Here is a 12500-nt window from a genome sequence, read left to right as displayed (position 1 = left end):
TTTCCCTTTGTACATTGATTTTCACAATGCTTTTCTCTTTTTCATGCCAGAAATTCAAAAGGTCTTAACAAAGCTAAGTAAGGAAAAGGGCTGCGAGGTTATTGCAAGGTGGAAGCAGACTTGTGTGAGGCATTTCTATTGGTCAGTAACCTCTACAACACCAAAGCTTGGAGATGTGATACTAGCTAAATTCAAGGCCTTCCTGTATCACATCATAAACCAACACAAAGATTTGCCAAACCAGCTCTTTAATAAGTGTGCTCACGGTCTAATTATTGCGTCACGTGTTTGGTTGACAAAAGGTATTTGTATTTTCTATTCTGGCTCATGTAGCATTTCAGCATAGATACAATGTATGAAGTCAATACTCGCCAAATGTCTGAAAATACTATTTTTCTCAGGGGCCATTGCCTACGAGAAGTTGGTTGAAGCCCTTACTCAGAACTCGCTATTAAAGGGTATCAAGCAAGCATCCCCTGTGACACAGACCAGCTGCTTAGAGGGATACCACTCTGTTGTAAACCAGTTTGCCCCGAAGATGCTGGCCTACTCCTACTTGGGATGTTGTGCCGGTGAGTGACAGCTAGTGCAGCTCAGACAGCACAGTTTATAAAAAGATACTCTTTTCTTTCTTTACTTTTACACATTTCACTTGATTTTCTCATGTAGATTATATATTAATTATCACTCCTGGAAAATTATGGGCAAATTAACTAGCTCCAATGATGGCTATCATATTTGCAAAACAAGAGAAATGCTTTACACGTCATACAAAAAAGTATTATTTCCTGCAATCCAAAATAAATGACCTTTTTTTTAATTATTTTTAATTGTAGTACTATTTTAGCAGCCATCCACTTTAACTATAACCTGAAGAAGGAGACGAAAGTTGACGCTCATGCAAATCCAAGGCTGAAGGTGACCTACCCTAAATACAAACAGGGAGAGGCGACAGTCCGAGAAGTAATAGTGGTCCAAAACTATGGCAAAGGACTCCGAAATAAAATAAATTGCATCGGGAATGCCATATCTGATATTTTAAACTCTTAATTGCACTTTTACCTCATTTTCTGTTTTTGTCAGACTATGTTGCTGAACTGTATGAAACATTGACCACAACACCAAGGAAAGTGCTAAAAGGTATAAGGAAGGAACTGGCAGAAGAGGAACCAGAGGCTCTACACACCATGCTGCTAGAAAAGGAAGACAAAGAAACAGCGAAAAACAAATACAAACAAAGAAAAGCAAAGGAAACAGTTTTATGCCCTCCAACCTGTTCTGGTATTTGAAAATTTGATTTTGCAAATAAGCATGCAAATAGGAGAACCTCCAACATCCCCCTCTTCCCACCCAAAGCATGATCACCCGAACGTACTGTGTTATAAACTTTGAGTTGGAATAACACATTTGAAGTGAAATCGTTATTTTACGAGGGTGATGCTAAATAGCTAACAAGGGCCTAACAAACCCGTGGCCCTCCGAATTATAACATCATAATAAAACTATGCAATAGTATTAAAAAATTATCTTGTTAAAAATAACTGTTCAAATGATCTAATTGAAAGGTCTTAGTGCTCAGCAGCAACTTGACCTTAATGTCTGAATGATGTGTTCACCAGGCATTTCATTGGCCAAATTTCCAAAAAAAAAAACACACATCAACAGTAAGATGTTTTAAGTGAGTAATCTTAACCATATGTATTGCTGCAACTGCTCCATTTTACCATGTATGGATGCACTGAATCTCCATTACATGATGAGTTCCTTAGTGGGGTGTGCTTTCCTTTTAAACAGGTGCAGAGCTTCAAGCTTTGACACAACAGACCACAGTTGCTGGCAGAAGGAGGACCCCTATGTGCAGAAAGTGTGGCAATCCAAGGAGAGGACACAAAAAGGGCCAACCCAGCAGTACAAGTGCAACAGTGCATTATTTTACTCCCAATCAGTTATAAGGTGTAGTCAATAAATGTCCCACCTTCCTACCAATTTACCTATCTGTACCTTGCCTGCCTGCCTGCCTGCCTGCCTGCCTGCCCGCCTGCCTGCCCGCCTGCCTGCCCGCCCGCCCGCCCGCCTGCCTGCCTGCCTGCCTGCCTGCCTGCCTACCTAAGTACCCACCCACCTATCTACCTTCTTACCCATCTTAATAAAAGTTAATTTTCTTATAAATTAATCCTCTTCCTCATATCCCTGATAGCCCTCAGTTTCAGTTGGAAATGTTTTTCGAATACTGTTGTATACACAACAGGGAAGTGGAACACGATTTGATGCCCCAACATACTCCCACACAAGTCGAAGGAATTGCCTGTAGGCAACAGACCGGAGGAATCTGTGGAAATAGAAGCCAAGAATTGGAAGTGGGAACATGCAAATGGAATAAATCAACACAAACTTTGATATTATATGGTTAATGTATTACCATTTATGCAGGTTTTAATATGTTAATGAATGTTTATTCATGTTTTTTTATGCATGTTTACTTGATCAACAGCAGAGCGAATTTCACAACAATGCCAACTGTAGTATCTTCAAGGACAAAGTACATGTATATACAGTGGAATCCCGATTTCTCGAACCTATTAGGCCAGGAAAACGAAAATAATTGTGCGAGAAATTAGAGATTAAAGACCGAGGGATGTGAAACGATTTTTGGCTCAGGTTATCGGGAGTTTCAATCAAAGGTTTGAGAAATCGGGATTCCACTGTACTATATGAATCGTTACGATGATAGTGTAGGAAGTACTGGATTAACTAACAGCTTCAGTGTGAATTTTAGATAAGAAGGTTTGACGCTACAGATAATAAACTTTTAATATTAGTTTGAGACAGAACTTACTCGAGCTCAACAGTGTCACCCTGAGCCAACATGGTCGTGTAGGCCTTTGCCCGCAGTGTGTAGCACCCAGTGATTCAAACAAACATCAGAGAAGCCGGGATGCGAAGTAATGCAGTCGCCTTCCCTCTCTAACTCCTCCATCCTTTCAACACATCTGATCACTTCCATGCAGCATCTACACTCCTCGTGCTTCACCACAAACTCTAGCGAACAATTTGAACATTTGCACCTAAAACAGAGGCAGGAAAAATTTAGAGTGATGGTTCGAAAAAGATCCGTTTATACCGCTTGAATATATACAGCCATGTGCAGCCCAAGCGTTATGAGCAAATTAATTTCTGCATAAAATCACCGAGTAAGCACTTTCTTCTATAAAATTAAATGAACGGTACATGAGTAAGATTTCCGTCTATCAGCGTCAAAAATATAACAAATAGTAATACAGACCAACTTTCTACCCCCTCTTCCCCGGAAAACCTGCTCCAAAGAATCTCCTCTTCCTCTTCTTCCCGGGCAACTTGCTCGACATAAGCGGCTGCTTCTTGTTCGTTTGCCATCGGCTTCAAGTTTTCATCGTACGGCAAAAAGTCATCAATTGTTGAATGGAAGCTATCCTCGGAGGCTTCGGAAGACTGTTCCTCAGTACTTTCAAAGGAATGATCCGAAATTTCGTCTCTGGAGACACAAGCCATTTCACAAAAACACCACAAAACAGACAACAACAGCGATACAAAAGCAGCTAAGACAGCGACCGATTGATTGCAAATGAACGTGAAGCCTTTGACGTCACAACCAACGAGTCCGCTGGAAAATTGCGTGCTCATCTGGAACGAGTTTTCGTAATGGCGGACGCCTTTAAGGCGACTTTTAGAGCCGAAAATTTTGAGGATAGAAGGTTTGATGTTCGTGTTTTTTGGCAAATATAGTTACTACTTAACATAAATAGATATTCTATGAGGAAACATGCGCGAAAGAAAAGTATTGATTTTCGTCTCAGGGGCACTTTAAAGAAATTTACCAATGAGCATTTCACCAAACCGAATGAATTAAACAAACAAAAAGGAGGAAATCTCCATAAAGAGAATGAATATCACTGTGTGCGAGTGTCAAATAGCAAATCCTGTTGGCGATGAATGGACAGCCCAAGCGACTTTCTCGAAACTACCTGAGACGAAAAGGCGGGAAATGTGATGAAAAGTCCTTTTATACGTTTTGATTTGCATAAAAGGTTTAACGGCACAGATGTTTTCAGTTTTACATTCTCAGCCGTTTTTTCGTGTGGCTGGGCTTTCGTTTCCTTTGTGCTGGTTTGACTGTTTATTCCTCTGGCTTTCATTCGGTTTTAGGGAGTTTAAGCAGACCACAACGGCAATGGCAACGAGTACAATGGCTGTGTTCGTGCGTTCTAATTCTTTGTTTATTCTTTGCCATTCTCTACAAAACAAAATCGTGAAATTACCACATTCTGAGTATTCTAGCGGACGTAAATTACGAGGGCCAATTTTTGGTTTTTCTTTCTTTTTTTTTTTTTTTTAGTTTTGACGCTGTCTTACAAATTCAGTTTGGGATAGATCTGACAGTGATAGACAAACTGAATGAATCTACATTCTTGCAAGATTCGTAGGTTGAATATAAAGTTTTAATTTTAATCGACATTGTCCCTGGTGTTGCTGTCGTCGTTGCTTAAACTCCCTTTTCTTGTTTGGGTGGGGATCGTCTGTGTGCAATTTCGAACATGTGTCGTTCATTCATTTTTAATCGCTTGGTAGGGGTCGTCTGTCACTTATCAAAACCGGTATTAAAACATAGCCAGCGCCGAAGCTCCTTGTTTCTTTGTCTTCTTTGATATTGAAATATCATAAACATCCCCACAGCTTGGAAGTTTTCCTTCGCCTTGCAAACAAAACATAAGCAAATCTTCCACGAAAATATCTATAAAACGCGCGAGTAACATCTGCGGAAGAACTGGGCACCATGCAACCTGCATGTTTGTCTATCACTGTACCATGGGCACCAGTGATAGATAAACTGAATGAATCTAAATTCTTGCGAGATTTTTAAGTCGAATGTACAGTCGCTTATCAATTAATGTTGTCCCTGACGTTGCTGTCGTAGTTGCTTAAACTCCCTTTTTGTTGTTTGGGCTGGCAGCGTCTGTCTGCAATTTCTAACATTTGCCGTTCATTCAGGGTTTAGCAGGGACATCTGTCACTTATTTAAAAACCTCGAGACGTATTAAGGTTACCGTATACCTTCAGAAGTGTCTCGTTTCCAACGAGTTAGCGCGTCCGGTTTAAACTGTACATACCTAAACCTCTTCATCAAATTAACGCTTATAGAGCTGGCTATCGTGAATTATACCAGAAATTTTGAAATAAAAGAATTGCCGAATTTTTCACGAAAACTAAATGCGATCGGCCGAATCAGCTTTTAAAAGCTACAAGTCAAAGCGAATTTTGCTTTTCGCCACTTTAATTTGTTCCTCGGTTTCCGGGCCCAAAGCCTTAAAAAAACGTGTCTCCCTTTTGCCATATTCAATTGCGTGAAAATCGAAATAGATAAAACAAATGTAGAGTAATCGTGCAAAAAATACTCTCTAAGGAAAAAGGTTTCCAAATAAGCAATTCTCAGACAAATCATCTTTTTGTTGTTTATATGTTAAACTAGCTACCGTCTAGATTTTAGGGCAATCTGACAAATTCCCTTTGAGTTATAGCTTTTTAAAGTGTTTTATTTAGGCGAAAAAATTGATTCTAGAAAACAGCGCTAAGAGAAATCTCTTGCCTCGCGAGCAAACTCCGCTCAAAAACTGCGTTAACACTGTGTTCTCAGATAACTGAGCCAATCAGAGCTTGGAAAGTTTACTCCTGTTTGGAATTGTGCTCAAAGCGGGGAGAAGACGAAGAAGGATACGAACGCTAGAAATAATAATGATAAAAAAACCAAAACAAACCAAAGCGCGACAGAGAAACTGTGTAAGGATGATATTCAATGAGTCGGACGACCCGTCGGTATCGGACTCACCAGAAGAGTCATCGTCAACATCACAGTCAGTTGCTGTCAAGTTCCCAAATTTTTAATACAAAACCTTTCTCTTCTGTTGACTTAATGCCCACGTGACCGGATAGCTATAGCTTCATCCTACTCGGAGTCAGAATCTTCAGACCACTTCAGATAGTACGATCTTTTATCTGACGCTGCCCAGGCCAACTTTCGCTTCTTCGCTCATTGATGGGTTTGTATTTGTTCTTCGCTCTTTTCGCTTTTTGGAACTGGTCCACGAACATGTCCATGGTCCTTGTTTACTTATACCTTAAGAGAATTACACTTAGTAGGAAAAAGGCTTGGTAGCCAGAACAACAATGTTGATCAACTGAGTAGTCGGTTCGACTACTAGCCACTGTTTAAAAAGGGATCCTGCGCGCGCTTGCAGACCTGACTCGCGTACTCGAGAGATCAGCGGAAATCAAACCTAAAAACAGAAATTAAATGAGACCATTTTCTTTTTTAATCAAGTGCAACCTAAAGGATACTTTAATAGTTAATGTGGTGACGTTTCGTCGTCAACACCCTAAGTGAGGCCAGAATCCATGATTTGTACCCGAGACGACGAGCATCCCTGACCTTTTCATATAGGAGACCCCCGCCCCAGGGGTTTCGAACATCCGCCATCTAAGGCCGTTTTATAGTGGCTTGTACCGTTTGAATGACTGCATGAATGAATGCTTTATTTAACGTGGACATACGCTCAGCTTGAGAGCTAAGTTTAAGGTAGCATCCCACCCCAAATGACCGCTTTGCGTTAGCAACGTTTTAAGGCGAGACGATAAATTAAAACCTGACAAGCTATATATTTTCTGAAAGCTTAAGAAATGGTAATTACCATACCATATTTATTGAAAGAAAAAGGTAAATGCCTTGAAAGTATAGCGATCGTTTTGCAAAAGTACATGGCTTGCAATATTCAGTTCCTGTGCAGTCGGAAGTGATCTAGAGGAGACAAAAATTGCGCCGAGTTCTTAACACCTTTGTCTCAAAAACCGTGTCGGCGAATTTTGTCATCTTGCCTGGTTTGTTTTTTACACCCGGTTTAACTTCGAGGTTCGAAAAAATGTCCCTCCTGTTCGTTCATTTGTTTATAACTCTATAACGAACAAGAAACACCAAAAACGCCAACATGGTTTTCGAGCCACATTATATAGGAATATTCTCGCCAAATTTGAGCTAAAACGGTTGTAAACTCGATTCACGCGAACTTAAAACGTGCGCTCAATTTCTTGAAAATATAGTTTCGAGAAAAAGAGCGAAACAGTTTCAGAGAAGTTCTTCCGGTTGAATGAGATTAAAACAACCAGGCGTGAAAGTAATTACCTGCGGTTTTCAAGCCAACGGCTCAACTTACTCCATAACAATAGCGCTCAAATGCTGACCAGACAAGGTGTCAGTCTACCAGGTGTCGCTGTTGGGTCGCTCGCTCCGAAGGTAAGTTGTTACTGTAGAATTGGAAGTGTTTCATCCCATTTTCCGGAGTTTTCATTCCTCTGACTGGTAAATTGTATTATGAATAGGCCAAACCAGCGTTAGCAATGCCTAAACAAACGAAAAACGAGGACAAAGGTAACCGGAAAGAAAAGAAAACGACGAAGAATAAGACGCGACGCCGACACGCAAGGCAGGGAACAAAGCAAGAACCACTGACTCCAGTGAAAATCCTAAGGAAGTCATGCTTTCTGAGATGCGAGCAGCTGGGTAAGAATGGTAATAAACTGGATAGGAAACAATACAAATTGCTTCCGGGTCCATATGATCAGCACTGACGAATACATCCACAAAATTACCGCGCACAATTGCCAGGCACGACTTCCGGTGCGGGATATATTTGTTTTTGAGTGTCTCACAACCTTTGCGATGATCCTTGTTTTCATACTGGAGACACTTAGTTCGACTAGGATAAATACAGGCACCAGCAGACATATTATGTATCTAGTCAAACTATGTTTGGTAGTGCGTCATTCAAATCCGTCTTGTACACGTCTATACTCGATGGACTACGAGACGCATAATCCGAGGAAATAATTACGTTGTTTGTCAAAGTTGGTCTCAGAAGGATAACGCCTCCAAATCCTGTCCTTCCTCGAACTCGTGCTGCTTATGACAGGACCCTCTGTCGCTAGCGGCAAGTTTGTCAGCCCAATCCTTGTCAAAAAATTTCATTGTTTTCTTTTTACGGATCCCTTTGGTACAAAAGGGCAGCTCGATCGCTTTCGCTTTTTCTGGCAGACATGAAAACAGCTCGAAAATATTGTTGCGTTGTTTGGCCAGGACGAAATTGCGTGTCGAAACAAGGATGGTATGTAACATAATAATGATGTGTTGACAGATTGTCAAATGACTTGTCAACATTCCATTAAAGGCAATCAGCGAAGAAGACACAATTTTGTCCATAACTTCCCGTAGAAACAATATGTTTTTGAATATTTTTTTTAAACAAAGATAGGAGTAAGATCTATCTTGCAATCTTAAAATATTGTCATCCCGCAATGGTCACATTTGGGGCGGGATGCTACAACCCTGGCCAGAACTCTTGGGACATAAAGGCAATAACCCAGAAAAATGACGTAATTTCCCCCTCCCCCTCCCCCCCCCCCCCCCGAGGCAATGTTGATTTCAGGCATTCAAGTCATTTTCGATAGATTCAACATTGCTTGGGGAAGGGAGGGAGCAATAGAAATGGTTTATTTAACAACATTGCCAACCTGTTTTTAAGAGGTGGATTCAGAGTTTATTTAACGAAGTGCATTTTCTCTTTTAATTTTCATAACTGTCCCATGATGTTTTGACCACGGCTGTATGAGTTATGAAAGAGGTTTTCAGACGTCTCTGAAGCTAAGTTATATAAATTATATTGTTTTCCGTTATCCTGCATTAACGGGTTTTTAGGCATAACTATCTACAGGTCCATGTCTGTATAACAAAGGTTATAGTCCATGGGCCAGACCCTCTCAGATGTACCACTCAGAGGGACCAGCTGAGAGTGTGACAAATTTGAAGCTAAGTTGGGGGTGATTACAAGATGTTATGATAGCAACCCCTAAAGAGTAGCTTTGTTGTATATTTTATTGGCTGAAATATCACCAAAATTCGCTTTTGCATGAAAACGAGGCTTGTTTTCAAAAGTCATATTAAAAATATTAAGCTGGATCAAAAATAGTCTTCACACATAAATACAGCAAGAAAGAACACAAATCATTTTTTAAGAACCAAATTTCAATTTACCTCTTTAAAAGCTATGATATAGTAAGTTATGGATTATTTCAAATGTTGCAATGCATTATGGGGAAATTCAAGATGGCGACCCTCACGGCGGGTAAGTACGTTTGACTTATTCACTGATTTCGATAATCTTTAAGTAGACATCTGATTAGAAATCAACAATATATACAAAATATTAGCTGTATAACTAAACAATAAGCATTTTTATGACGATATAGTGATATTTTGAACCTCAAATTATATAAAAACTTACAGTCCTTCGAGATCTACATGGACTCGACAGCCCAGCACCGTGTTGCCTTAATCATTAATTCTCATCGTTTGTAAGCCGGTATGTGTTTAAAACTCAATAAAAGCTATAACAAGTAGCTACATAACTAAACAATCAGCATTTTGATGGTTGTCTTGTGAAATTGTGAAATTGTGAAATCGAAGAGAAGTATCGAGTCTGTGGACAGTGAAACTGTACCTATCTATACTGCCGGCGAGCGCTGTGGGCCCCATACTAGAGGATATGTGGAGGTGAAGTTAAATCAAATCATGGAATGTGCATGGAGAAAGAACTTGCTATGGGTTTTAGTACGCATTCATGCAAGTCAGAAGCAATCTGTTCCTGGTTGGACTGGTTTCAATATTTTGGTGCGTAATAACCAAGAAGTTGCCAAGGATAACGTGGGCTATCTTCCAACAATCAATGCCCAACGACGAACATGTCAGCTGTGTACCAAGTCCTCATCAAGTCCCTACAGATTAAGGAAACTTTAAACCTCCAAAGCATAGTTGTTGTGTTTGATCAGGCTTATGCTAAAGCTACTGAGATAAAGTGGAAACACAGGGCACAGTTTAATGACCCTGTGTTGAGAATGGGTGTGTTCCATACCATTTGCACTTTCTTGTCAGTGATCGGAAAGCATTTCCAAGATGCTGGTTTACGAGACGTAATAGTCGAGTCTGGAGTAATTGCTGAAGGATCTGTGGCTGGTGTTCTAGAAGGCCGCACATATAATCGTGCCGAACGATTTCACAAGCTCACTTATGAAGCTCTTAACAGGCTAGCATGGATGGGATTTAACTCTTGGATTGAGGAACATCATAAAGAGGAGAAGCCTACTGTTGATGCGTTTTTAAAAGGACTGAAAGCGCTCTGTGATAACGCATGTGAACAAGAATTCAAAGACACAGTGGAGAGTCCCTCATTTGAAGAAGTATCGCAACTGTTCTGCTTGTATACGAGCTATCTCCGACATGATGATGGGAAGCTATCGAAGTTCTGGATGTCTTATGTTGACATGGTGGAAATATTACTTGGTCTGTTAAGAGGATCTCGGGAGGGAGATTGGGATCTTCACCTTTCATATATCAGTGAAATTGTCCCATGGTGTTTCGCATATGATAACCTTAACTACGCCAGGTACCTTTCAGCATATCTGCATGAAATGTCACATCTACCAGCAGAGCATCCGGACACCCTGGAATACTTGCGACCCGGAGGATTTTCTGTTCAGATTGGCAAAGACAACCCTTCTGGGAGAATACCTGTTGATCAGACGTGCGAGGAGACTGTCAACAAAGACACTCAAACGTCAGGAGGAACTAAAGGTTTCAGTCTAAGGCCTAATGCAGTAAGCAAATTCTGTAGCTTACAGTTCTTGTTGACGCTACGTCTAGAGATTTCGAACTCACGCTCTGTTGAAGAGACTCGAGGAGCCCGCTGGGAATTGAAAGATAGAGCGAGCGAGGTTCGACTAGAAAAATAAATAAAAATACATGTGAAGAAGAGCCGAGCGATATGAGAAATACAGGACAGAATATAAAGACTCACAAATGTTTCCTGACTGTAGCGAAGACGGTGAAGCTAGGTAGAATAGATTCCGCAACGATATTAACTTGAAGCTAGAGAAAACGTTGAAAAGATTGGCGCGCTAGGAAACCGTAGCGTTTAAATAGTAGTAATTTGCATATATAAATGGCAAGCAAAACTAAAAATTCGCGCGTGAAATCCTACAAATTCTACCTGGTCGCTGAATACCGGAGCACCTTCCTGAAGCAACTCAAAGATATATTGCACATCAGTAGTTCTTGTTCCCAACACAAAGATCTACAACCAACAAGAATACAAAGAGATGAAGCTGATGTTCAATCCATAGTGTCAATTCTTCAAAACACTTGGCTCGACCCATTCAGCCCTGACCTTCAAGACCTCGTCTGTATTTCCACAAGAAAAGTTGCCACTCCTGATGTAGAGCACGACTTGCTACAAGCTAAAGATAAAGGAGAGGAAGCCTATAAAGCATTCCGAGAGCAGCGACTTCAGTCTAATCCACCCAAAGTCAAGTTCCAGGATTCAATCACGAAAGCTAAGCTGACGACTTTTACTCACTTGAATAAGGAGGTATCAGTTAAAACTGGTAAGAACCAAGAAGTGATCATCAAGGCCGACAGAAGACTGTTTGCTCAAATGATTGTCATCGCAGAGAGCACAGACTTACAGATGAGAGAAGTGTTATCCCATCCTCTCGGACCACTCCCTTGGTCATTAGCTACCGCAGATGGTTTGATGCGTAAGACGAATAAAGCGTCCTTGGCTAAAGAACTGCATAAAAATGTCGAAGCAGCAGATGCCATTCCCCAACCCTCAGCATGTGTAATAGATGGGATGGCTCTTGTCCAGTATTTGAAAGGTGATAAGAAGACATTTGCGGCAGTTGCTGAAACTCTTCTTTGCAGAGTTCTAAACGAAGGTGGAACAAGTGACAGGATTGATGTCGTCTTCGATGATTACAGAGAAGAATCCATAAAGAACGCCGAAAGAGAGAACAGGGGTGACGGTTTAGGAAGCGAATACCGCAATATTCAAGCCGAACACAAGGTTAAACAGTGGAGAAGATTCCTGTGTAGCTCAAAGAACAAACAAGCTTTCATAGTGTTTGTAACCAGCGAGTGGAAGAAAGAAAAGTACACAGAGAAGCTATCTGGAAAGACTCTGGTTGTCACGTGTGGCGAAACATGTTACTAATTATCGTCTGGAATAATGCAACCTATCAGTGAGCTCGAATCAACCCAAGAGGAGGCTGACACCCGAATCCTCTTACATGCAGCCCATCCAGCTAAATCGAGGTTTGCTTCGGTCGTCATAGTATCAGAAGACACTGATGTGTTGGTACTTCTTTTGGCCTTCAAGAGCTTTATTCCTTCTTCAGTATTCATTAAAAGTGGTTCACAGACCAGAGTCAAGTACATCGATATCTCGAGAGTAGGTTGAGAGGGTTGGTGCAAGTGTATGCAGATCACTGTCGGGCTTTCATGCATTTACAGGGTGCGACACTGTTAGTGCTTTTGCCGGACGGGGAAAGGTTGCAGGTTATCGAATTGCAAAGCAAAATGCTGAATT

At 40.9% G+C, this 12500-nt stretch overlaps 1 protein-coding gene and 1 pseudogene across 1 annotated transcript in view; one reads left to right on the top strand and one right to left on the bottom strand.

The window, feature by feature from the left end:
• The window catches only part of LOC145494250 (uncharacterized), a 448804-nt gene that overhangs the window by 261184 nt on the left and 175120 nt on the right, over positions 1–12500 (top strand). The gene's annotated exons all lie outside the window — the stretch shown is intronic.
• On the bottom strand, positions 2833–4327 carry LOC145495724 (uncharacterized; annotated as a pseudogene).

The sequence above is a fragment of the Orbicella franksi genome, chromosome 8, assembly GCF_964199315.1.
Source record: "Orbicella franksi chromosome 8, jaOrbFran1.1, whole genome shotgun sequence".
Classification (NCBI taxonomy): domain Eukaryota; kingdom Metazoa; phylum Cnidaria; class Anthozoa; order Scleractinia; family Merulinidae; genus Orbicella; species Orbicella franksi.
This window is presented reverse-complemented; position numbering and strand designations above follow the sequence as displayed.